We start from the raw sequence: 23,724 nt of genomic DNA, 5'->3' as shown, positions 1-23,724 counted from the left end.
TTTTCATGTTCCTCATGCATGGCATTGACCCAATTAGAATCAGAAAGAGCGTGTCCAATATCTTTGGGCTCAAAAGAGGCAACAAACGCTGAATGAGCAAAGCCAGCGATACTTGTTACCTTGGACCTGGTGACTCGCTCGTTGAGATCACCTAGCATCTGTTGAGGTGGATGACGACGCTGAATGTGTCGCGGTGCTTCCCGTGTCGAAGTCGCCTCCTCCTCAACCAAAGCTGGTGTCTCCTCAGGTGCAGCTGGTGAAGCCTGAGTCACCTCCTCGATCAGCCCCCGTGAAGTAGACGTAGTCGGATCGGGGCCGTCATCATCGTCCGAGCTCGTGGCGGAGGCAACTGGGTCCACAGCACGCGTGGTAGCCTCAGCCTCGCCATCTGCAGCTTCTTCCTCCTCATCTTCAAAGATGGAGGTGCCGAGCTCATCATCTCCTACAACTTCAAAGACAGAAGAATTGCACGGTGCAGTCTCGTCGAATGTGACTTCACAAGTCTCTCTGACGATGTTAGTATCAATAATCAGCACACGGTACGCTTTAGAGTGAGAAGCATAACCGAGAAAAACACCGTCAGACGAGCGAGACTCAAACTTATCAAGATTTCCATCTTTCAGCACAAAGCACCGACAACCGAAAACTCTGAGATGGTCAACACGGGGCAGGCGTCCAAACCGCAACTCTTAAGAAGTCCTGTGCATGAAAGCACACAAGAAAATGCGGTTGGACACGTAACAAGCGGTGTTAACTGCCTCAGCCCAATATTTGCGAGGAGTCCTATGCTCATCGAGCATCGTCCTCGCCATCTCAACCAACGTCCGATTCTTCCGCTCTACAACTCCATTCTGCTGTGGAATGTAGGGAGAAGAATACTGGTGTTCAAGCCCTTGATCACTGCAAAAGGCATCAAAACGAGTGTTTTTGAATTCTGTGCCATTATCACTGTGAATCGCTCTCATGGCCTGGGGTAACTCGTTTTTCAACCTCAAGATCAAGTCTCGAACAAACTCGAAAGCCTCATCCTTGGTTCTCATGAAAAAGACCAAAGAATAGAGAGAAAAGTCATCCACGATCACAAGAACGTACCACTTCTCACCAACAGACATCACCCGAGAAGGACCGACAGTGTCCATGTGTAGCAACTCTCCAGGGTGAGATGTCATCACCTGATTAACAGACGGATGTGAAGTGGCAATCATCTTCCCGTGGCGACACGGATGGCAAACAAGATCCTTTTCAAACTTAAATTTGGGAAATCCTCGGATCAGGCCAAGTGAGCTCAGTCTCGACAACAAATCGAAGCTCAAATGTCCAAGTCTCCTATGCCACTTCCACAAATCAGAAGAAGGACCAGCCATCAAGCAATGAGAAGGGCCAAAAGGAGTTCCAGAGAAGTCAACCAAGAAAACTCGATCGCGAGGTGTAATCCGGCAAACCAAATCTCCTCTGGAATCAAGAACACGCGAACAGCCCTCCTTAAAGCGAACCTCAAACCCCTCATCAAGAAGTTGCGAAACAGAGAGCAAATTAAAGCCAAGATTCAAAACCAAAGCAACTTCTCTCAGGGTAAAGCGATCAGAAACTCGAACAGCGCCAAGTCCACGTACCTTTCCTCTTCCATTATCCCCGAACACAATGTACTCCTTTGAGCGCATCGGGGAGAGGCTGGAGAACCATTTGTCATTCCCGGTCATGTGGCGTGAACAACCGGAGTCCATGATCCACCTATTCTCCAAACCTCCGACCTGCACATCAGTAGTGAGACAAAAGGGTGAGCAAATGTCTCAACACTGGGGTTAGCAAAGTGAGAAGCAAACCAGTGTCGAGCCATTTGCTCTACAGAAGGGTTAGCAAAACCAGACAAAGCGTATCCCCTGTCCCGTCTACCACGTGACTGACAAACACTACCACGAGGAAGGCATGGAGTCTCAAAACCTCCTCCAAAGCCTCGGTCCCGTGGTCCATAGCCGTACTGAAAACAACCAGGAGCACGACCGGCAAAGCGACCACCCGCTGGAGCACGATAATGACCACCGTCTCCCTGACCTCCACCTACACGGCGCGCCCTAGCATCTCGCCTATCACCACGCCGAGAAGGACCATGCACCCGAGCAGAGTACATGTTCGCGTTCCGTCTCTCCTGCTCTCTCCTCACAACCCACTTCCTCCTGAAGCAAAACTCCTCCAGGTGACCTTCCCTGTCACAGAACTCGCAGTGGTACCTCACCTCACGCTTGGGAGGTGGAGGCCTAGCCTGCGGACGGGGAGGAGCAGCCCTCTTCTTCTGGGCAACCTGGGCTGTGGCAGCAGGTAGCGTGTCGAGGGGGTTCCTCAGCGCATTGGGCTTTGGAACCCAAACCTACTTCTGCAGAGGTGCTTTTGGTGGTTCTTTAAGCACACCATCCGCGGGGTCAACAAGCGAAGGCTGTGTGCTCGTGCTAGCAGTGTTTCCAGCAGCCTTGCCAATCTTACCATACAACCTATCAAAGTTTGACTTCGTGTATGTGTAACCGACCCCAAACCCATCACCACGCTTGAACTGCTTGATCATCATGCCCAACTGCGGCTCACTGCTAGAGACCCAACTCAGAATCGCCCTAAGATAGGTATTCTCATTCTCTAAGTTGGCTTTCTCTACCGCAAGACTATCCAGATCGGCAATCAAACCAGGGCAAACAGAGCAGTCAATAGGTGGGCTAGACTCTATGACCTTAGTCTTTCTAAAAGACTTGATCAAAGCGTTCTTCTCCTCTAGCTCCAACCTAAGCGTGGGACACAGCTTACAAGCGCCAAGCAAAGCAGGCCTAGATCTAAGCTCCTCTAGTTCACAAACAACAGTAGCAAACTTGGACTGCAAAGAAGCTAGATCAGACTTGAAGATAGGACACTCATCGCATTCAAGTACATCACTAACAATGGGAGCGTCCTTGACAAGTTCAAGCTCATGCTTGGCCTTGGCTAGCTCGTGAGACACGTCAAAAAGCGAAGTCTTAGCAACATCTAAGTTCGCGATATTCTCATCATTCTTGGCACGGAGAGCAACAAGATCATTCATGTGAGATATGCAGCCAGCGCACTCATCCTCACTAGATTTCTTCTTAGCACAAGCCAGCTCAGCCCTAAGCTTTCTACGCTCTCTAGCTGCTTCCTTAAGCAGCCTCTTCTGGTTGTCGAGAGCGGCGTACAACTCCCTAACCACTGTATCTAGTAGGTCGATCGTGAAGTTTACCTCTGAATCGCTCTCGGATCCAGGAGAAGAGCCGGAGTGCGTCGGTGTAGCATGTCCACCTGAAGACGCACGAGCACCATCGGCTTCACCCGCCATGATGCAAAAGCTCTTGCGCCGACCGGCCGCCAAGCAAAGGCCGATGAAGCCGGTGGCTTCCTTGTCCTGCTTCTTCTTCTTCTTCTTGTCGTCGTCGTCGGAGGTCGGTGAAAAAGAGCGGTCGGTGTCGGAGCTCTTGTCGAGGTCGCTGAGCTGCGCCAGGAAGGCCTTCTCCCGCTTCTTGGCCTTGTACTGGAAGCGCTTCTTGAGCGACTCCTTGTCGAAGCGTCCTCCCCGGTCACGACTGCGGTGCTTGTGGCGCCGACGCTCCTTGTTGGAGCCTCCCTCGTCGTGGTCACGGTGGCGGTAGTACTCGAAGGAGTTGTTCTGGCCACCGCCGGACTTCTTGGGGCAATCGGCGACGAAGTGGTTCAGATCGCCGCAGTTGTAGCACCCGGGGTTCTTCTTCCTCTGCCTGTTGTGGTAGACGCGCTGGAACTTGCTGATCAAGAGGCACAAGTCATCGTCGCCCAGCGTCTCCAGCTGCTCATCTGAAACAGAAGGCAAAGAGGCAAGAGAAAAGCCAAGAGCAGAGTTAGCGTTAGAGCCCGATCCACCACCTGGGCCAGTCACAAGAGCGACGCTCTTGGAAGGAGGGGCACCATTGAGCTTGGCTCGTGTCTGGTTATCCACCTCCGTGGCCTTGAGCTTGCTGAAAAGCTCGTTCACCGTCAGAGTCTCATAGCCAGCAGACTCAATGATGGTGTTCACCTTGAGTTCCCACACAGAGCGATCAAGTGCATAAAGCAACTTAAGGGCCTTCTCGTGCTCTGTGTACTCAAGGGCACCAGCAGATCTGTTCGCATTGACCTTATTCACAATCGACTGAAAACAACTGAACATCAGGTCAATGCTCTCACCCGGCTCCTGTGTGAAGTTCTCGTACTCACGCCGGTGAGTCTCGAACAGTCTGGCCTTCACCTGAGGTGTACCCTCGTGGTAGTTCTCAAGGCACGTCCAAATTTTGTGGGCTTCCTGAAAACCCTAGACGCGTGAGAACTCCGCACGAGAAACGCCAGCGAACAAGGCATTGACGGCCTTGGCGTTAGCCTCGTGCTGGGTCACCTGAAGAGGCGTGGCCCGAACAGCAAGCACCTCGTAAAGCTGGTTCGTGGTAATCTCCTAGACATCGGCTCCCATGCTCTGCAAGAAGGCTCTCATGCGAACCTTCCATTAAGCATAGTCCTCGCCGGAAAACACTGGGATCTTACCAAGACTCGCCAAGGTCGCCGAGTGGTTTTCAAACCGGTTAAGGTACTGAAAACCTCAACCAAGTTCTGATACCAATTGTGGGACCGAAGCCGGCGACCAGAGGGGGGGGTGAATGGGAGCCGATCAAAATTTCTTCGAAATTCACATCGTCGGCCTATATCCCAAAACCATCGCAAACCCTCGAACCTAGGTCAGCGAGAATAGCTATGAACCAGCTATCTCAAAGCAAAAGACCCGGGTCACAAAGCGGAAGCAAACGCGAGAGAAACTTCTCAAATCGCAGCACTGTCTAAACAGACCGGTCTGATCGGTGCACTGGACCGATCTGACCGGTCAGGCAATTCAAACCCTGACTGACCGGTCTGACCGGTCTCGCCCACCGGTTTGACCGGTCTCGTCCAGAAAACCCGCAAACAAACCTTCAAACCGCGGATTTTGAGCAAACGAGGTCCAAATCCAACCAAACTTGGTGGAAAGCTCCGTACTTATCCCATGAACATATCCCCAGAAGATCTCGCTCAAAAGATTCACGAATCAAGAGAAATCGAGGAGAGATTAAAGAGGATTGGGGTTTTCTCAAGAACACAAAATCGCCAATTCGTGAGAACCCATGATTCCAGGGGGTTTAGCACTAGGCCATAAGCATAGGAATCATTCCAAAGAGTTCATCAAACCATGAAATCAAGGGCTTGATTCCTCTAAACACGAATCATCCAAAAGAGAGGAAATCAAGACCAAAATGCAAAGGAGAAGGGAGAGGACGAGTACTAAGCACACAAAGGTGAAACTCAACAGGATTTCATTCATAAATTTCGGAGGAATTCACCTATACAAAGCTAGAGCCATCCGCCCATCATCCACCCTCTAGAATTGAGAGATTAGCTATATCTAACCCTCTTTTGCGTTGGAGTCCTTGGTCCTAACCTGGAGCAGGGGCTGGGAGAAGGAAAAACTCAGAGGAAACAAAAGACTCAAGAGAGTCCACCAGCCACAGGCTGGTGGGGGTATTTATACCCGGCTGCTGCGGTCAGACCGGTCAGACCGGTCGGGCAGCAGCACCCCGCTGTACAGCCTCGATCGACGGCGGAGCTCCTTTCTTCGACTCGAAGTCTTTGCTGCGATGCCGCCACATCGACGAAGATCCGGCCCGCGGTTTTGGAGGGTCCGCGAAACCCGGGTAGGTGGCCGGTTTTGAGAAAACCGCCAAAACCTCACGCGCGGGAAGATTCCCGCCTCCACGCCGTGGCCCTAGACGCCGTTCCCGCCTCGGCCTTCTGACGGCCCTAGACGCCGCCCGACACCCGTCACCTCCTCGCCCGTAGCGAGGCCCTAGACGCCGTCGACGCCCGTCGCCTCCGTCAGTCCCGAGACCGACGCACAATCCAGGAAACCCGTCTTCAACCGCCGTCCGCCTCCTTGGTTTTGTGGTGCAAACCAAGAAACCCGCCTTCCGTTGCCGCTTGCGCCCTCAATCCAGGAGTGGACGCCAGAGCTGCCGCCCGGTCCGAGCTCCGGTCCCGGCTGCCCTTCACCGCCGTCCACCGCACGGTCCATCGGCCACAGCACCTCCACGGCAGCTCCCCGCCGACACTCGACGCCCGTGTACCTGCAATCCAAAGATCAAGCGCACGATCACACCGCACGGTTGACAATTCACTCATCACAAGCAGGATAGAGTACTAAGCATTCCTCACTAGCTGACATGGTTGCTAACGTCTGCATCCAAGCCCATTTATTAACAGCTGACGTTTTAGAGTGGGCCACTGCTTTGGACCAAATACTTCAGGCCCAATATAAATTATCAACCAAGACAAATTAAATTCCAGCCCACACAATTGTTTCCATTCGTATACAGCCCATAACAAAATAGCCCACCATTTATCAGAATAGCCATTCAGCTCAGCCCATTTATTAGATCTTATCAGAATTACAGCATCAAATCTAATATAACATCTAAGAGAGCTATAATAAATAAAAGATCTTCAGCCTTCTACTTGTTTCTACCTAGACTTCTCCCCAACCAGTCTCTCTAACTGCATGTTTCTTCTTGCGTCAAGTCGTCAGCCTGAAAAGCACAGGTCACAAATATTATCAGCAAGCAATATTTGCAATTGAAACCAACACAATGCTGTGTACATAGCTGCATCTCACACAATGTTCTTTTCCGTGCTCACACTATCAAATGAAAAAACAGACAGAATAGGAATCAAGAAGCACTAAGAAATGAAAAGCACAATGACATACATATAGAAACTGACATTTTACTAGAAACATAAAAGAGGGGGAATCAGGTGCAAACCAAGTTCTTCGTGCAAACTATGAAAACTTCAATCTGATCATCAGATCAACATCCAAGGGCCATGGGGCATTGGGTAATTTTACAATCTGGACCAGCCCTTGGATTGGGTAATCACATTTTTGCAAATCTCCCCTCCCACCCCCCTGCGCCCCTCCACTTGAATGTTGATCCGATAGCCTAGATTAAAGTTTCCATAGTTTGCACGGATATGTTGATTTGTACATGATATGTTCTCTAAAAGAGGAGAACCTTGAGAATCATCACCTGATTATGCACATAAATAATAAAAAGGATTTCTCAGAAATAAATCACAACAGATCATGTCCCTATCGCACATGAACAATAAAAGGTATTGCTCATAAAAAAATCACAGCAGCAGACATAATTTTATTTTTCACCATTTACATATTTAAAGAAGTCATCATTGACATGGACATGAGTTCAGTTTTCACCTTAACTAAGTTAGAAATGAATCATCATCAGTTGGACGTGTGCTCAAATTAACACTGTAATCAAATGTAGCACGGCTCACCTCGGATTTTGATGAGCTCAGATCCAGCAAGAACAATTTGATGTGGAAGGGTATCGCACTGCAAAAATGAGCATGCTTAGCTAATTTGCTCCAGATATTTATATTAACCATTCTACAAAAGGTTTGAAGCATGTTACTGTGCCAAACATATACTTACAAGCCAAGTTCTGCTAGGCGGCGATTAGGTGCGAATCAGAGGGGCACCGCGTCGATTTGGGGCTAGGCGGGCATCTAGGCAGACTAGGTGGTGTTGAAGGAGTCAGAGTGGCGCAGTAGGGGTGGAGGAGCATCCGGCGAAGGAGCTTCGGACGCGCGCGGACCGCAGTGACGGCGGGCTCGCAGAGGAGAAGGGAGAAGGCAGCGCCGGAGACGGGGCGGAACCTGCGGCTGCTCCCCTGCTCGTGCGGCTACTCCCCTGCGCCAGAGAGGGAGCCTCCCTTGTTCGTGTGGCTGCTCGCCTGCCCGCCTCGGATTCCACGCCGCCGCCGCGAGATCCCCCATCTCCGGGGTGGAGGTGAGTGCCGGCCGCCGGCTACTCCAGCTCTTTGTACCTTGCGCTGCTGCTTCGGGGTGAGTGCGGGTGAGGCACGATGAGGACAGGCGTGAGTCCCTTTCGGCTGGAACCAGAGATGGATGGATAAGGTTGGAGTCTAAGTGAGAGATGGGCTGGGCCCTTGCTTCTTGGGCGGCCCGCCCGCCTCGGATTCCACGCCGCCGCCGCCGCGAGATCCCCCGTCTCCGGGGTGGAGGTGAGTGCCGGCCGCCGGCTACTCCAGCTCTTTGTACCTTGCGCTGCTGCTTCGGGGTGAGTGCAGGTGAGGCATGATGAGGACGGGCGTGAGTCCCGTGCGGCTGGAACCAGAGATGGATGGATAAGGTTGGAGTCTAAGTGAGAGATGGGCTGGGCCCTTGCTTCTTGGACCTTTCTATCTATCTAGACCAGCCCTATCTATTTAGGCTTACTATTCAGCTGTTTTTTTATTTTTAGAAGATTATATATATATATATATATATATATATATATATATATATATATATATATATATATATATATATATATATATATATATATATATATATATAACCGCCTAGGTGCTAGGCAGTGGGTCACTGTCTAGAATCCGCCTAGCGACTAATTGAACTTGGCTTACAAGGCAAACAGACAGATCATGGTCCACAGCACGGAGCCTCGGATTGCAGCAATACGCTAGTGCTGTGCTACTCCAGTTCAGAGAATCAGAGTTGAGTTGAAAGCACTGATCTGGTGGCTGTGCCTCCTCCAGCACAAAAACCGCAGGACACAGGCTCCCTGAAGTTTAGGGACCCGTCACATCAAATATTTGATCACTATTTAGGAATATTAAATATAGGTTAATGCCAAAACTAATTGCACAGATGGATATTAAATCGTGAGACAAATCTAATAAACCTAATTAATCAATAATTTTGCAACAGTGATGCTACAGTAACCATTTGCTAATTATAGATTAATATATCTCATTAGATTCGTCTCGCGATTTAGTGTCCATCCGTGCAATTAGTTTTGTCATTAGTCTATATTTGATACTTCTAAATAGTGGTGAAACATTTTATGTGACACATCCCTAAAGTTTAGAGGTGCATCCAAACAGGGTATTTGGTTTTGTAAAATAGCAAGTTTGTCATCCCTGAAATCTCGCTAGCCAAAGAAAGCCAGCAGACACCGCTCGCCATCTGCCAAAAACTAATTGGAATCAAGATGGAGTCTAGCCATCAGGCTGTATAAAACAGATAACGATGAAGGAATGACATGGAATTGAAGGGGAAAAAACTTTTCGAGAAAGAGGGCTATATTCCAAACGTGGGAATGGGAAAGTGTTTACATAATATATAAACTCCATTTCTTGTGGACTGATTCATTTCATCTACTATGTGTCGGTCAAAATTTGAATCTAAAATCCAGTTCCACCGCTTTTGCATGAGGTTCCATCCCTGTCAATAGACTAATCGAAATCATTATCTTCGGATGACGATGATTGCAATTGCTAATACTTGCATTGGACGGTGACAGTGGATCTTCTGTGGTGTACCACCTGGTCGTCATCCGAGCCATCCCCTTCAAGTCCAGTGCTCACTACTAGTGTACCTTGTTGCTTGCCAAACTTTCTCGAATGTGTGTAGCCAAACTTGCTCGAATGTGTGGTTAATTTTCGTTTTTACTCCTACCTGTTTTGCATCCACGGTATGTGTCATCAATGTACAAATAATCAACTTTGATTTTTGAGCTTATGTACAAACCAACAATGTATTATGAACAGTCGCCACCAGTTGTGAATTATGATGGGCCATGGACATGGAGTACTTGTGCAACACAGTTCTATGCTATACAGAATCGGATGTACAACATGCATGCTTTGGTTCCTTCTCCTCTGCAACAGCATCAGAATTCAAAACGGAGGGTTTGCTTGCCCCCGGCCCCACTGTCTAGCGACTCACCGAGTCACTGGTTCTCTTCTCTCTATTTCGCTGAACCAATCCAAAACCCACCGGAACACAGGTACTGTACTTATCGGACCGCACGAATCGCAGGGCCAACAACAGCCATAGATGTTCCTACCCTCGATCATCACCTCCACCAAGAAATCCCCAGCATTAAAATCCCCCCACCATCACTTCCTTCACTGTCAAGACAAACCAAAACCCCCTTCGCGGTGCGGAGAAGAGAGAGAGAGCGCACGAGAGAGAGAGAGTGCCATGGTGTCCAGGATCGCGTCCAGGCGAAACCCGTCTCCCTCCTTGCCTCACCCTCTGACGCCTTTGGGAAGACCTCGCCTCTGCCCGCCACCTCTCTAGCAGCGGAGGATGACGGCGTCAAGGGCGCCGCCGTCCCCGACCCCCGCCCCATCAAGCTCTTTGAGGACGTGAAGATGGGAGTGGGCGACAAGTACATCTACTACATCAACTACCGCATCGGCAAGATCGACTCCATCGGCAAGATCGATGACCAGGCTCCTCCGCGAGAATGCCACCGACGACTCCGACTTCTCCGACTTCAGCAGCGGGGATATGATCAGCACCGAAGACGACGAGGAGGACCGTGATTGATGGCCATTATTTCACATTCCGACCGTCAATTTCTCAGAAATAAATTGAGCTTTACACTATGTTCCATTTATATTTATTTAATTCTAATGAATTCCACGAGTTTTGGATGAATTATAATTTCAGAGGTAGATGTACCAAAAGTGGATGAATTTGGGCACAAACCCAGGCCGACCAGCCTCTCCTAGGCCGGCCGGCCTGGCACCCCTGCAAACCATGCCACGTCTTCGATCCAGGGGCAATGTGACACACTCACAATGCCTCTGAGCCGTGGATTGGATATCAGTTTGGTCGAATGAACCGAAAGGCTTGCACAAGGATCAAAGGACCCACAATTTAGCGCAAACTCATGTCCAAGTCATCGATCCACAACCCTGCGAAGATCACAAGCGAACAAGAGTAACGTCAGTGCAACGGAGGGCCAAGGAGTGTCGGAGGGAGGCCGGCCGGCCTAGCACGTGCACGTGTTGAAGCCAAGCAACTTGCACCGTCATCAGGAGTGGATCAGAGAAGTCTAGGAGAAGGCGGTGGCCACGTGGCCACAATCCTAGGCCGGCCGGCCTAGGACAGGCCGGCCAGCCCCACCTTGCAGCGTCTCGCGTCCCGACTTCGATTGGAAGACAAGCACACCGACCTTACCTATTTACAACTGACGTCACGTGCTTCACCTGCTCGGAGCCGACCTTGGAAGGCTATAAATAGCACTCTCATCCTCACTTGTGAACACACACCATTTGAAGCTCAATCTCTCTAGCTTTCTAGAGTAGGTTAGTAGTTTGGGAGTTAGAGTCGAGTCGAGCTTGCTCGGGATTCCGGAGTCATCGGAAGTCTTGTATAGCTCTTGTATCTTTCTTTTGACTTTATCAATATAAGTTATCTTCTCTACTTTTCTGAGTCAGCTTTACTTTCCGCATTCTTTTATCCTCTCGAGTCTAAGTGTTCAGCTCGAGCGCGGAAGTTATACCCTTTAGTTTAGGCTGATTTATCTATCTAGTATTCGGGATCTTATCTTACGGGTTTTCGCGCCCGGACTAGAGTAACTTAAGCTAGTTCTTTAGGTTGAGGGGGATTTCTCTCGAAGGCCTCGAGAGAAATCCTAGCACCGAGTGCAGACATGGTGTCTGAGCTTAGTGTTAGCTAGAAAGTGTGTTCCACCCCACCACGTTCGGGTGCTTTCATAGTAGTAGTGCCGACTGCCGTTGGACTCCCTTCTCATCGCAGTCTGAGTCCTTCCCTGAGGCCGCCAAAGTAAGCTCTGTTTTCTCGAAAATTAGTTAGGTGTTTAGTCTGATCTAGAGAGGCTAGCTTGATAGTTCAGAAGTGTATCAGGTGTTTTATATCGCTCGTTGTCCTCTCAGCTACTACCTCTCTAAGGAGTTGAGCCTCTGTGTGTCATTCGGTCATTGATTGGCCATTTATCTCATCTATATATCTGGCTTACCCCCGTCTAGTTAGTCGGCTGATTAAACTAAATCGGTTATCATTCGATTTATGATACTTTTTACGTAGTGCTTCCCTAAGGAAAATTACGATACCCTGGAATACTTCAAGGTGAAGTGCTATAGCGGTAATTCTGTGCGCTTGCGGAATATATATTCTATTGGGCACAAGAAATGCCAACAAGCATTTCTGGCGCCGTTGCCGGGGAAGCAATTGGCTAAAAATATCATAAATAGTTTGATAAACTTTACTAGTTTGTCACCGCTAATCTTAGCGGGCTTACCATTGTTCTCTCTATCTTGTGATTGATGCAGAGCAGTGCATGACCGGTTTCGACCTACCAAATAACTTCAATCCGAATCCAGAAAGAATTGGGAGGATTGTGAGACGCCGCGTCGTTCCTCCTCAGAAAAGACTCAGTTGGCCCATAAGTTCTCCATCCACTTCAGCCTCATCACTACTGGATTGCACCAAGAACAAGCCAGCAATGACGGCTTTGAGCTAAAAAATGGACTGGTGAATATGGTCCAAGCAAGTCCGTTCTGCGATAAGGTATCCAAGGATGCCAATGCCCATCTCCAGAACTTTCTGGAGGTGAGCAACACCATCAATCCCAAGGGAACTACGATGGATATAGTCTGCCTTTGGCTATTACCGTTCTCACTGCTCGGGAAGGCCAAGACGTGGTTCTACTCCAACAAGGAAGCTTTCACAACATGGGAAGTTTGCTCAAATGCATTCCTGGCCAAGTACTTTCCAGTAGGCAAGACAAATGCCCTCCAGAACAGAATCTCTGGTATCCAGCAACTACCGGATGAGACCATCCCAGAAGCCTGGGAGCATCTACAGGAATACAATCAAGCTTGCCCACACCACAGCATGGAGGAATGACTGATTATTTAGAACTTCTTCCATGGCCTGAATCAGCAAACCAAGGACCACGTTGATGCAACAGCAGGTGGTTCATTCCTCTCTCTTGATGTCGCGGGAGCGAAGACGCTGATAGACAAGATAGCCTCCAACTAGAGTTGGAGAGGTGAGAAGCAGCCAGCCCGTCCCAGGGACGTGCACCAAATCGACAGTGTCGATATGCTAGCTGTCAAGATGGATCTTCTAATGAAGAAGCTGGAATCTGCGCACAAGAAGGTTAACCAGGTCTCGGAGTCTCGAATGGCATGTGAAACATGTGGTGAGACTGGGCACTCGGGCACTTCGTGCCCATTAACTCAAGAGGACGCGAACTTCGTTGGGACCAACAACAATTCCAACTCGGGATTCCGTCCTCAGCAAGGTTGGAACTCCAAACCCAACCTCCCCTTCGGTCAACAGCAAGGTATGAATTTTAATAACAATTTTCAGCCTACTTTAAAAGACCTAGTGTAGGGCCAGAAACAAATAAATGACAACATTAGCAAGAAGTTTTTTTGGTAATGACAAGGTTTTGGAGTCTATGACCACACAACTAGAGGGCTTCAACTCTGTTATTAAAAATCAGCTGAGATTCAACAAAATGATAGAAAGTCAAGTAGCTCAGCTAGCCTCTTCTCGTCCTAACGCTAACACGATTCACCTAATGTCAAATCTCTTGTAGTGGGGGAAACTGCCCGGGCAACCGGAAGTTCCGTCGAAAGAAAATGTTAGTGCAGTGACTATGCATGGTGGTAAGTCCACGCGCGAGAGCCACCTTTCCCACAGGATGCAGGAACTCGGCGGAAAGCCGCAACCGCTAGCCATACAGACACTAATGACAAAGCGCAGGAGGAGGCCGTCGACTCTAACACCTTTGCAACCCAGGAAGACCCCGTGGAACCCCCTAGAACTTCACGGGACTACCACGACACAACTACCTTACCGTTTCCGGAGTGCATAAGGAAGCCGGTGGCCGACGAACAATTCGACAAGTTCGTCGAGGTAATAAAGAAATTGTATGTCAATATAATGCTTCTTGATGCAATGCAAGTACCCACATAAGCCAAGTATATCAAAGACATTCTTTGAAACAAAAGGGTGCTGCCCACCACCGAGGTCTGGAGGAATATCTAACTTTAGAATTTTACTCATACTTATCTAGCCATACAAATATCTAATTTCTAGAGTATTCCATATTTCACCATAAAGTATGGTAACCATGATTCATGTGTACTCTCTAATCTTCTAGAAGCTTCTCACAATTATGCATTTCTATTTCAACACAATACATAAATCTATGAATAATTTTGTATATATATAAACATGAAATTAATAAATTTTCATACACTGAAGTATATCTTGGAATTCATTTTCTTATTACATCATTGACGAAATACTAAATTTTATAAATAACAAAGTTCAATATTAAACTAACAATAAATAAAGATTAATTATATGGTTTAACTATCTAAATAAATCTTAATTTAGCGGCTATAGCGGGATATAGCCGGCTATTAGTAGATTTAGCCTTTAAAGCTAAGAGATAAATATTTTAGCTTTCTCCTCTCTCAAAGGCTATAGCAGGCTATAACGGTGGCTATAGCCGGCTATTTAGAACCTTAGAGGAGATAATGGACAAGATGGATGAGCACCCGCCCGGGCGTCCGCATCTACTTTGATGGGCACAAGTTCAAGAAGGACGGGATCGAGGGGTCATAGTAGTAATTCAAGTTCAAGAATGTAGTAGATCGAGGGGCACAAGTTCAAGAATGTAGTAATTTGAGATCAGTTTGAATGTCTGTTGATTTATTCCGGCCTCGTTCTCTGTTCAAACTTTGCGCCCATGAACTTGATTAGTGATGAACGTTTTCTGCTTTCCTCCATCTGTGTTGCATAAGGAAATCACTGCATGTTTGGAAAACTCGGTCCTTGAGATGAAAGATCAAGAGGTGGGGAACTACCAGTACTCCAACCTTTGAAATCTGAATCACCATGGGAAAGAAAGAAAATTGTTGAACTAGAAATCAAAGTAAAACAGAGATGGAGAAAAAGAAAGGGGCGGAGGTGATGGGAAAGGCTGCTGGCTAGTCTCAGTGAGAGTTTTATGGACATAGATATCTAGACTGAGAACTAGATAACCGTACTAGATGAGTTTTATGGTAACGAAACTTTCCTCACATCCCATAAAATTCCATCATTCTCTCTTCTTTACATATCACCAAAATTGATGGTATTTAAAGTCATGAAACTCCCCACTGAAACCGGCTTAAAAGCAAGCAGGGATCAGCCTGTGCAGCCTGCTGGCAGCCGTGGCAGAGCCGGTTTTGTCGGCATCGTTGCGAAAAAGCGATGCGATCGGACTTTTTTTTTTTGAGATCACGATGCGATCAGACTGGTTCCCCATTTTCGCAGCAAGACAGATAGGGATTTGGCGCGTGTGAACACAAAGCACTAGGATATGATTAATTAACTACGTAGCTTATTACAACCAAATTAACAAGGACCGTCACATCAAGAGCATCGTAATCACTAAGGTGTCATTGCACGTCACACGTGAGCATCAACCAGCATCTGTAGCGTCCAGGAAGTAAAAGAGCACCCAAGAAAGCACAGATGAACATGTACGCAACAAGTGTTCTCTTTCTTCTTTTTTTTCCCCCTTTTCAGAACCACATAGCTCCATAAAGTACCATCCAAGCGTAAGACGACCTGTACGACAAGGGCATACAGGCTCCAAAATATTACAAAAAACCATGCAGGCGATGCACTTCTAGATCTGCAAGATGCAGGATGCTTCTTGACAGGGCGTGGAGCCTTTTTGACGTGGCAAAAGCCTTCTTCTCCCACCGGACTACAAAAGTGGGTGCACTCGCGCACAGCATTTTGCCACCATTTCTTTCCCAGCTCACACGGTTGTGTAGGCGACGTACTCGTCGTCCGTGTAGCTTAGCAGCCGCAACGAGGCCGAGTGCAGGGAGGGCACCAGGACTGCGTCAGGGAACCCACCACCGTTGCACAGCCGCCGGCGGGAGGTGTCGCCAACTCAGGGGTCTCAGGCTGAGTGTTCACGCTCATGGAGCTCAGGGCCAAGTTCAAGCCCATGGACGAAGGCTCGGTAGTGATCCTGTAGGAATCTGAGGGAAAAAACTGAGCACGAAACATCAGGAGATATCAAGGGAATAGAGGCATGACACAAATGTTAGATCGAAGCTCCTCGCGTCTGAGCTCATGGCAGCGCAGACTCCCGAGACAAGCCATGGCGGCAGAACGACGTCCTTTATTTCCATGCTATAGCAGATGTTGTCCGCCGTGGAGGCAAACACTGATCCTGATTCTGCGTCGAACCCACCAGAAGAGAGTAGCCCCATGTCTGCTCTCCTCATCTCCCTGCATTTCACCTGCCAAATGCATCAATTCAGAGGGTCAGATTTTTCAAAATCATACCTTACACTCGAAATTATGTATAAAGATGCTGTACTCCATTAAAAAAATTAAAACAGCTGTAGCATGATACATCAAATCGAAATTCAGATAGATGTTAAAGCAATAAGGGTTTCCGCTTGCACCAGTTAGTGTCTATAATATTTAACCACATTAGCAGTTCTTTCTTGTTCATAACAAGGTGTGGCAGCTCCTACTATGAACCAAAACAGGAAAACCTGGAAAACCATGATTGGTGGATTCAAATAGCAACAAGGACCTCTGCAAGACTGCAAACACCAGGTTTGCATCTATAATAGTGAACAAATTAACAAGGTTCTTTTTTGAAATGAGATGACCTCTGCAATATTTACACAGGGATATAGCATTAACAAACAGAGACTATAGAAATGATGAGATGACCTCTGGAATATGTAGTCAGCCATTTTGAAATGGGTGTGGTGAACGGTGATAGAGAATTCAGCAAGGACCTGAGAAATCACAAGAAGACATTATACAACAAAACTTTTGAAAATCTAAAGAAGAATGAGATGTGGGAAAAATGAGAAGCACTGAACTTGTAGTTCAACAAAACATCATATAAGCCATGTACGCTCTCATTGCCCGTAAATGAAAGGAGTGACTGTGTGGTGTTGTCCACATCAGATAAAGCATCTAAGTGGAGTGCCTGCAACTTCAAATGACTCTTGCTTTTACATCTACTTGTTGCGCCTTGGATCTCTGAAAGTTCAATAAGGTCATCTTCAGTAGCTTGTTCTACTTCAGCATTGCAAAGAGGCATAGAAAAGGAAAGGGAAAATTCGATTCGTGCCACCACAACTCCGTGAAATTGGGTGTCACGTTCAAAATCATGCCACTCAATGGCATGATTTTGAACATGAAATCCAACTTCAAGAAATTGGAGTGGCATGGATCAAAATGACCCAAAAGGAAACACCCGCATCAATGCAAAGTCATATTGTTACAACAATGAACTTAGAAGTCCATGATTTCAAAGCAGGTACTAAGCTCGAAAGAAAGTAAGTTTAGCTTGGACTGCCTGCTTTACTTTGATGCCTATAGTTATCACTACCCTGAGTTAATGTTCCAGTCCCTGATAAATCATGGTATCACATATCTACAAGAAAATGACTTCAACTAACAAACATAGGTAACTTTTGGTTAAAAGGCCAAAGGTATCTAATTCATTCATGTACATTTTTCTAGTAAAAGCATTTAATACCATAGTACCGGCCAGCAACAATGAAGTGTGGCTGTAATATGCCTAAAAGCAGAAACATAGGGAATAATTGCTGCAGGAATGTACTGAAATAGAACATAATTATAACGAACTCACATGTTTCCTTAGCAATGAGCGTAGGCCACGTGTAGATTGTGATAAGTAGGCATTACAGGACTGCTTTTTCTCCAAACAGCTTCCACTGATGAAGAGAGCAACAAATTGTGTCGTATAGAGTAAAATAAGAAAGTAGAAGTAACACTTAGTGTGGTTGAACAAGTTAGATGGAGATAATAGTATAATATAAAGATGAAATTCAGAACTGTGAGGCACACAAAATATGTGGATGATGGTGCTCATATTTTGAAGAGGTGTAAGGCACACAGAAAATAATATTGTTTACAGAATTACTGATGAAAACACAACTTGCCTACTTGTAAAAAATGGAATGTAGTACATTGCTTAATGGTTACCACAGATAAACGGTAGTTAATATGTAGTTGCATAAATTATAGTGAGAGGAACTGAATGCAATCAAAATATCCATTTTCGGCATACATAGTGGAATAGAATTAAAATAATATGACTTATGTGGAGTTAGAAGGTACCATAGAATATATTCAACATATTCTTCCGGAGCATGTAGTAAAGGTTCTGAAATGAATCTTCCCAGTCCTGATGCCTTCTGAGAAGAAAATCGCTTTCTGCAAATGCAGGGGAGTAAAATCACATTTTAAATCCAAAAAAAGAAAAAGCAGTATTGTCCCTCAAAAAAAGGATTACTTTAGGTCTTCTGATTACCTTCTCGGGCAGTTGATGACAGCATAGCAGATAGGATGGAGGAAGGCAACACATATTGTGGGTATACCCATGATTGTAGTGCCTTTGAGAACAAGAATTCCTTTTCGCTCTCAGGCTTTGGGCATTCAACATTTTGACACCCACGAGGACAGCTCTGACCAATGGCACCCGTGATGCTGCTCCTACCAAGACTTGTATTGAGCTTGTGACACCTGCTACAAGTAATGAGTTATTGGCAATCAATATTTTGCAAGACAGGGCACCATCCAAAGAGGCTATAATTGGCATGTAACCATTTTAATATAATTTTCAGAATACCAATCGAATATATGTATAGGTCCATGCAATATAGAGTTATAGACACATGAGGTTCACCACAGATACAATTTCTAATCGGGTAGAATAAATAAAAAAGAGAAATGCAAGACAAGCTAGTCCACACCGACCATTTCACAGATGACGATGAAACAAACTGCAATGTAGTCTTCAGGGTAAAATCCAAAGGAGCCCTTTTCCCTGGAACAGTGATCTTAGAAGGGCACACGTCCAAAGACTTCAAACTAGCATCACCAACTTGGATGTTAGAAGCATTGAGCCCAGAAGCCACAGAAGCATCACGAGCTCCAGAAATATTAGCAGGCTTGACAACAAATACTAAATGGCAAAAAAAGAACAATTATTACCATATCAAATTTGTTAGAACCAGTCTGCTTCTCATCTCCAACATGAAGCTCAGATACACTCCGCAGACCGCAGAGCATTTTCACAGCACTTCTCAACTTTCTTGAAACCTGGCTTTGCTGCCTCCGTTGTTGATGGAACAGAGGAGTCCAACTTAGCAGAGTCACCATAACCACTACATTATGATTCACAAAAGTCAAATAAGAGCTTGAACATTTAGGGGAAAACATGCATCCAAAGTTTTACAATGCGATCATTACCATGGAAGTGAAGATGATGTAACATCAATAGACTTAGAAACCTTCTCATTGTTCTGCAAGGCATCCTGCAGGATATTTTACATTTAGGAATTAGGACCATACATACTGTTGAACAAGCTATCCAGCATGATGCGCTAAAAGGTTGATTGAGCATCAATTAGTCCACGAAAATGAATAAAATCTCAAGTATCTAACCTTAGTACCTTACAATTCTCCTTCCCTAGGTTTCTTGCTTTTCTCACAGGGAAAACCTCACTAACACGTGTGCTGATGTATCTGGATATCTTTTGTTGTTCTGTATTACGAAGTCCATTGCTTGACCTACAACACAAGATAATAGTCCACTTCATCACACACATAAAAACAAAAACGATCCTAAAATGAGGATGAAAAAGTTAACAAAGGTACCTATCAAGTGCGGCAGATGAGGGTAACTGATCATTTGCAAGCTTCTCATTGGTACGCCGCTTCAATTGTTCACCCTGCATTTGATGATTATCGATATATTTTCAGTATTTATCTGCACTCTGTATCATGCTAGCTTATACAACAATATGAGATATTTTCAGTGTTACTGCACATCCATTTGTGTATTATGCTTAAGGATGGCAGCGGATCGGATTCGGGGTAGATATCTGCGAATTTCGGGTTTGCGGGTTTCGGGTTCGGGTTCTGATTTTCGCCTGCAGATTCGGATACCTGAAATATTTCGGATTTGGGGCGGATTCTATATTTTACCCACGGAGCTCCATTAGGGGCCGAAAAAATCAACCCACTAGAAACCCACTAGAAACCCTAAGTATATAAGCTGAAATCCCCTCACCCACCTCTCAGTCCACCCCCGCACCCCGTCAGCCACTCAGCCCAGCCGTCACCCTCCCTCGCACCACGGTAGCCTGCATCGCGCTCGCGCAAGCGCAGTCGCGCCGCCCGCCCGCCCGCATAGGCGCGGCGTGGCACCCTCCCGCCCGGCCCCGTGGGCGCGGCGCCGGGGCACGTGTGCTGCCCGCCCCGCGCGGAGGCCGCGCCCGCCGTGGACGCACATAGCCGGGCAGCCAGCAACCCACGCGCGGAGGCGCCCTGCACAGCTGTCAGCGGCCGCACGCCCGCACAACGGCCTCATTGCCCTTCGCCGTTCAGCGGTACACCTACACGACAGCCTCGCAGGCGTAGTCTTCTCCGGCCGCGGCGTCGTCGAGGGAGCGGTGCTTGGAGCCAACCCCTGCGTCGCGGGTGCTCCACATGCAGTGCAGCATCTGATAGCTATGAGTTAGTTTGTAAGGATGGCAGCGGATCAGGTTCGGAGCGGATATCCATGGGTTTTGGGTTCGGGTTCTGTTTTTCACCCGCGGATTTGCGATTTCGGATATCCGAAATATTTCGAGTTTGGGGCAGATTCCAGATTTAACCCGCGGAGCTCCATTGGAGCCCCAAAACTTAGCCCAGTAAAAACCCATCTAGCAACCCTAGCTATATAAACCCAAAATCTTATCCACCCTCACCCACCCCACCCTCCTGCCCGTGACCCCGTCCGCCTGCCGCCGGGGCGTCGCCCTGCGCCCCCCGTGCCCCAGCACCACGCCAGTTGCCGGGGTGCCCGCCCAGCCAGGCCCCGCGCTGGCGCCTCGCACGGCGCAGGCCCCTGCCTGGCGGAGACGCCCCTCCCGGCCTCGCCCCGCGCCGGCGCCGCACACAGCGGAGTCGCCCCTCCTGGCCTCGCCCAGCGCCGCCGCCCCGCACGGTGGAGGAGCCCGCCCGGCCGCGCCCCACGCCGGCGCCCCGCACGACAAGCGCCCCCCTCCCCGGACACGCCCCACGCCGGCGCTGCGCACGGCAGAGGCGCCCCGACCGCGCCCCGCACCGGCTCCCCCGACCTCGCCGCTCATCGATGATCGACATCGACGCCAGACCTTGCTATTCTTGGTTGCTGGAATGTTGTTGCTTGTTTGTAAAAAAAAATTCAGGTTTCAGATTATCCGTTAGGTTTCGGATATCCGCGGGTTTCGGTTTTGGGTGCCCAGACACTCCACCCGAACCGAACCGACCCGTTGCCATCCTTACTAGTTTGCAGCAGCTTGCTTTTCCCCATGCTAGTGCTAACTAATTTGGGGATGGACTAGGGTTTTGGATTATCCACGGGTTTCGGTTTTGCGGATGAATTTTGACTCGAATTGGAGTTCGGGGCGGGTTCGGGTTTCGGTTTTGGGTGTCGAGACACTCCACCCGAATCGAACCCGACCCGTTGCCATTCTTGATTATGCTTGGAACAATATCCAAATATTCTTAATTTCTTATTCATCACACTTTTTACATCAGGGTGTGTTCGAGTGTCAGTGGTTAGTCAAGTTTCTGAACCGATCGATAATAAAAGATCTCGGCTCTTAAAATTCAACCAAAAATAGTTATGCACTTCCCCATATATCCACTGCTGCCCTATATGGTTCTTCGAAAATGAGATACTAAAGTCAGTTCTATTAAATCAGTCACATAACCAACGAAGATGATTATGTTGTTGTGCACTTGTACACTAAGGATGTCTTTGAACTATAATGTGCCAACATGAAAACAACAAAATTAATACATTACATTGGGACAAAAGGGAAAACCTCAGAAAGCTTTGCAACAAGGATATGGACCACAGAATTTCTTTTGAATCAAATAGTGCATTTATTCACATCTAAACTCCCATAGATTGTTGACAGATGATATGTATTAGGATACAGAACAAGTGCATTAAGTTATGGCCATCTGTTTGGGAACATCTTGAAACGGCAGTAGCATTTCATCATATGTTACAGTCCTAGTGATGAGAGTGTAGTAAGCACTGCTAAACAATAAATTAAATCAAGGAAAGCAGGGCAACATTACTCTCAGCTCAGAGGGTGTCTTCCTCTTCATCCTAGGGACCGCCGCCTGCCACCCAAAGCGAGTCACCATTCAGAGCGGATTCGACAGCAGCTTGCGCTATTGTTTTTTTTTGGAAAAGGAAAGCTTTATTGATCTTAGATAATTACATCAAGATGATACAATTATATAAGATTCATCCCGGCCTCTGCATAACTAAGATACACACAGCCTATAAAAAAAGAAAAAAAAGAGAGAACGACATGACCTAAAGATCATGCCGCAACAAACTACCACAAGCGACTTCACCTTCATCCGCTTCGCAAACCAAAGCATCTCTTGAACTATGAAGTAGGCTCCCGAGACAACACCTCCAACGAGGAAATGGCACGCACACATGCCGACATTGTAGTGACCCAACCAATTAAGGCCAGATCAAAAGTTTTCACCTAAGGGGGTAATTCATCTTAATCCAAACAATGCCTTCAACAAGGTCACTGCCAGGTTCAACCAATTAAGGTCAGACCTACGAATTTCTTCCCGGAACCGGTAAATTAGTAACAAGTACCACCATGACAAAGTCACACCGTGTTGCTTCCCCCTTTTTACCAGGCATTTGCTTCCATATATACCAGACCTGACCCACTTTAAACGGTCACGAACTCCAAATCCGGCAGACCATCTGAATTCGTAACCTGAGATACCATGCTGCAAAGTAGCCACTGGGTACCCGTGCATAATCCACCAGAACAAAGTGCAGATGAAATCCGTCTTCGAGTAAGAGAATCCTGGAATGAAGCCAAGGTGACTCATGTCTCTTGGTCTATATGAAAAACAAAGGCGAAATTAAAGATGTCATTACCAGAAGTAGTTGCAAAGTCCGGAGCTAGCCTTTCCAATACCAAAGCCGAAGGCACATCTGCCGGAGAGGAGTCACCACTGGAGGCCAAGCCGACGTCAGATCTGCATCAGGGAGCCCCCGAAGCCACCCATCGCGAACCACATGGAACTACCAAAGCGGCCGGGCACTGGGAAGAACAAGACCTCCATGCTGCGTCGGAAACGTCGGTGAGATCACCCAAGAGGTCACCTCCAACTCCGTGAAGCTAGCGCCACCACGCCACAATGCCTTCCGTGCAAGCCCCCCCCCCACCGAGGGCACCTTCCCTTGCCCCGGGGCTACCGGATCCGGATGCGAACCTGGCGCTGCCCGGGCCACCGCACTGACGGCAGCCGGCCGTGGCTGCAGCGAAGACTCGCTCCGACGGGATTCCACGAAGACGGGGCCACAGAGCCGGTGGTGCCAGATCCGGATCCAGCAGCGCCGCAGACCAGCTGGAGTCGCACGCTCGCCGACGGCGGCGGGACTCCCATGCGGGAAGACCCCGAGGGGCCCGACCGCTATAGCCCGTGGCCGCCGCTGCCGCCGCCGTCCTCGGTGGCGCGCGGGCGGCCCAGCGACGCGGCGGCGCCACCTTGTCCGCCGCGGGTGCTGAACGAGGGACCTCCGACTCCGTGGCCACCGGATCCGGCAGACCCACCTGAAGCCGGCAGCCATCGTGGGCCACTCGCGAGACCTCCTAGATCCTCGCGAGCCACGTCCATACGCGAGGAAAGGACCCCCCGCCGCCGTCCTAGGAGGGACGCGGACTTCCGGACCCCTGCTCAGGCCGC

At 48.1% G+C, this 23,724-nt stretch overlaps 1 pseudogene; it reads right to left on the bottom strand.

The window, feature by feature from the left end:
* Positions 1 to 15,709: 15,709 nt before the first annotated feature.
* LOC120709860 lies at positions 15,710 to 23,424 on the bottom strand (annotated as a pseudogene).
* Positions 23,425 to 23,724: the final 300 nt, after the last annotated feature.

This window comes from Panicum virgatum, chromosome 5K, assembly GCF_016808335.1.
Source record: "Panicum virgatum strain AP13 chromosome 5K, P.virgatum_v5, whole genome shotgun sequence".
Lineage (NCBI taxonomy): Eukaryota > Viridiplantae > Streptophyta > Magnoliopsida > Poales > Poaceae > Panicum > Panicum virgatum.
Note: the sequence above shows the minus strand (reverse complement) of the source record. Positions and strands in the feature narration are given on the sequence as shown.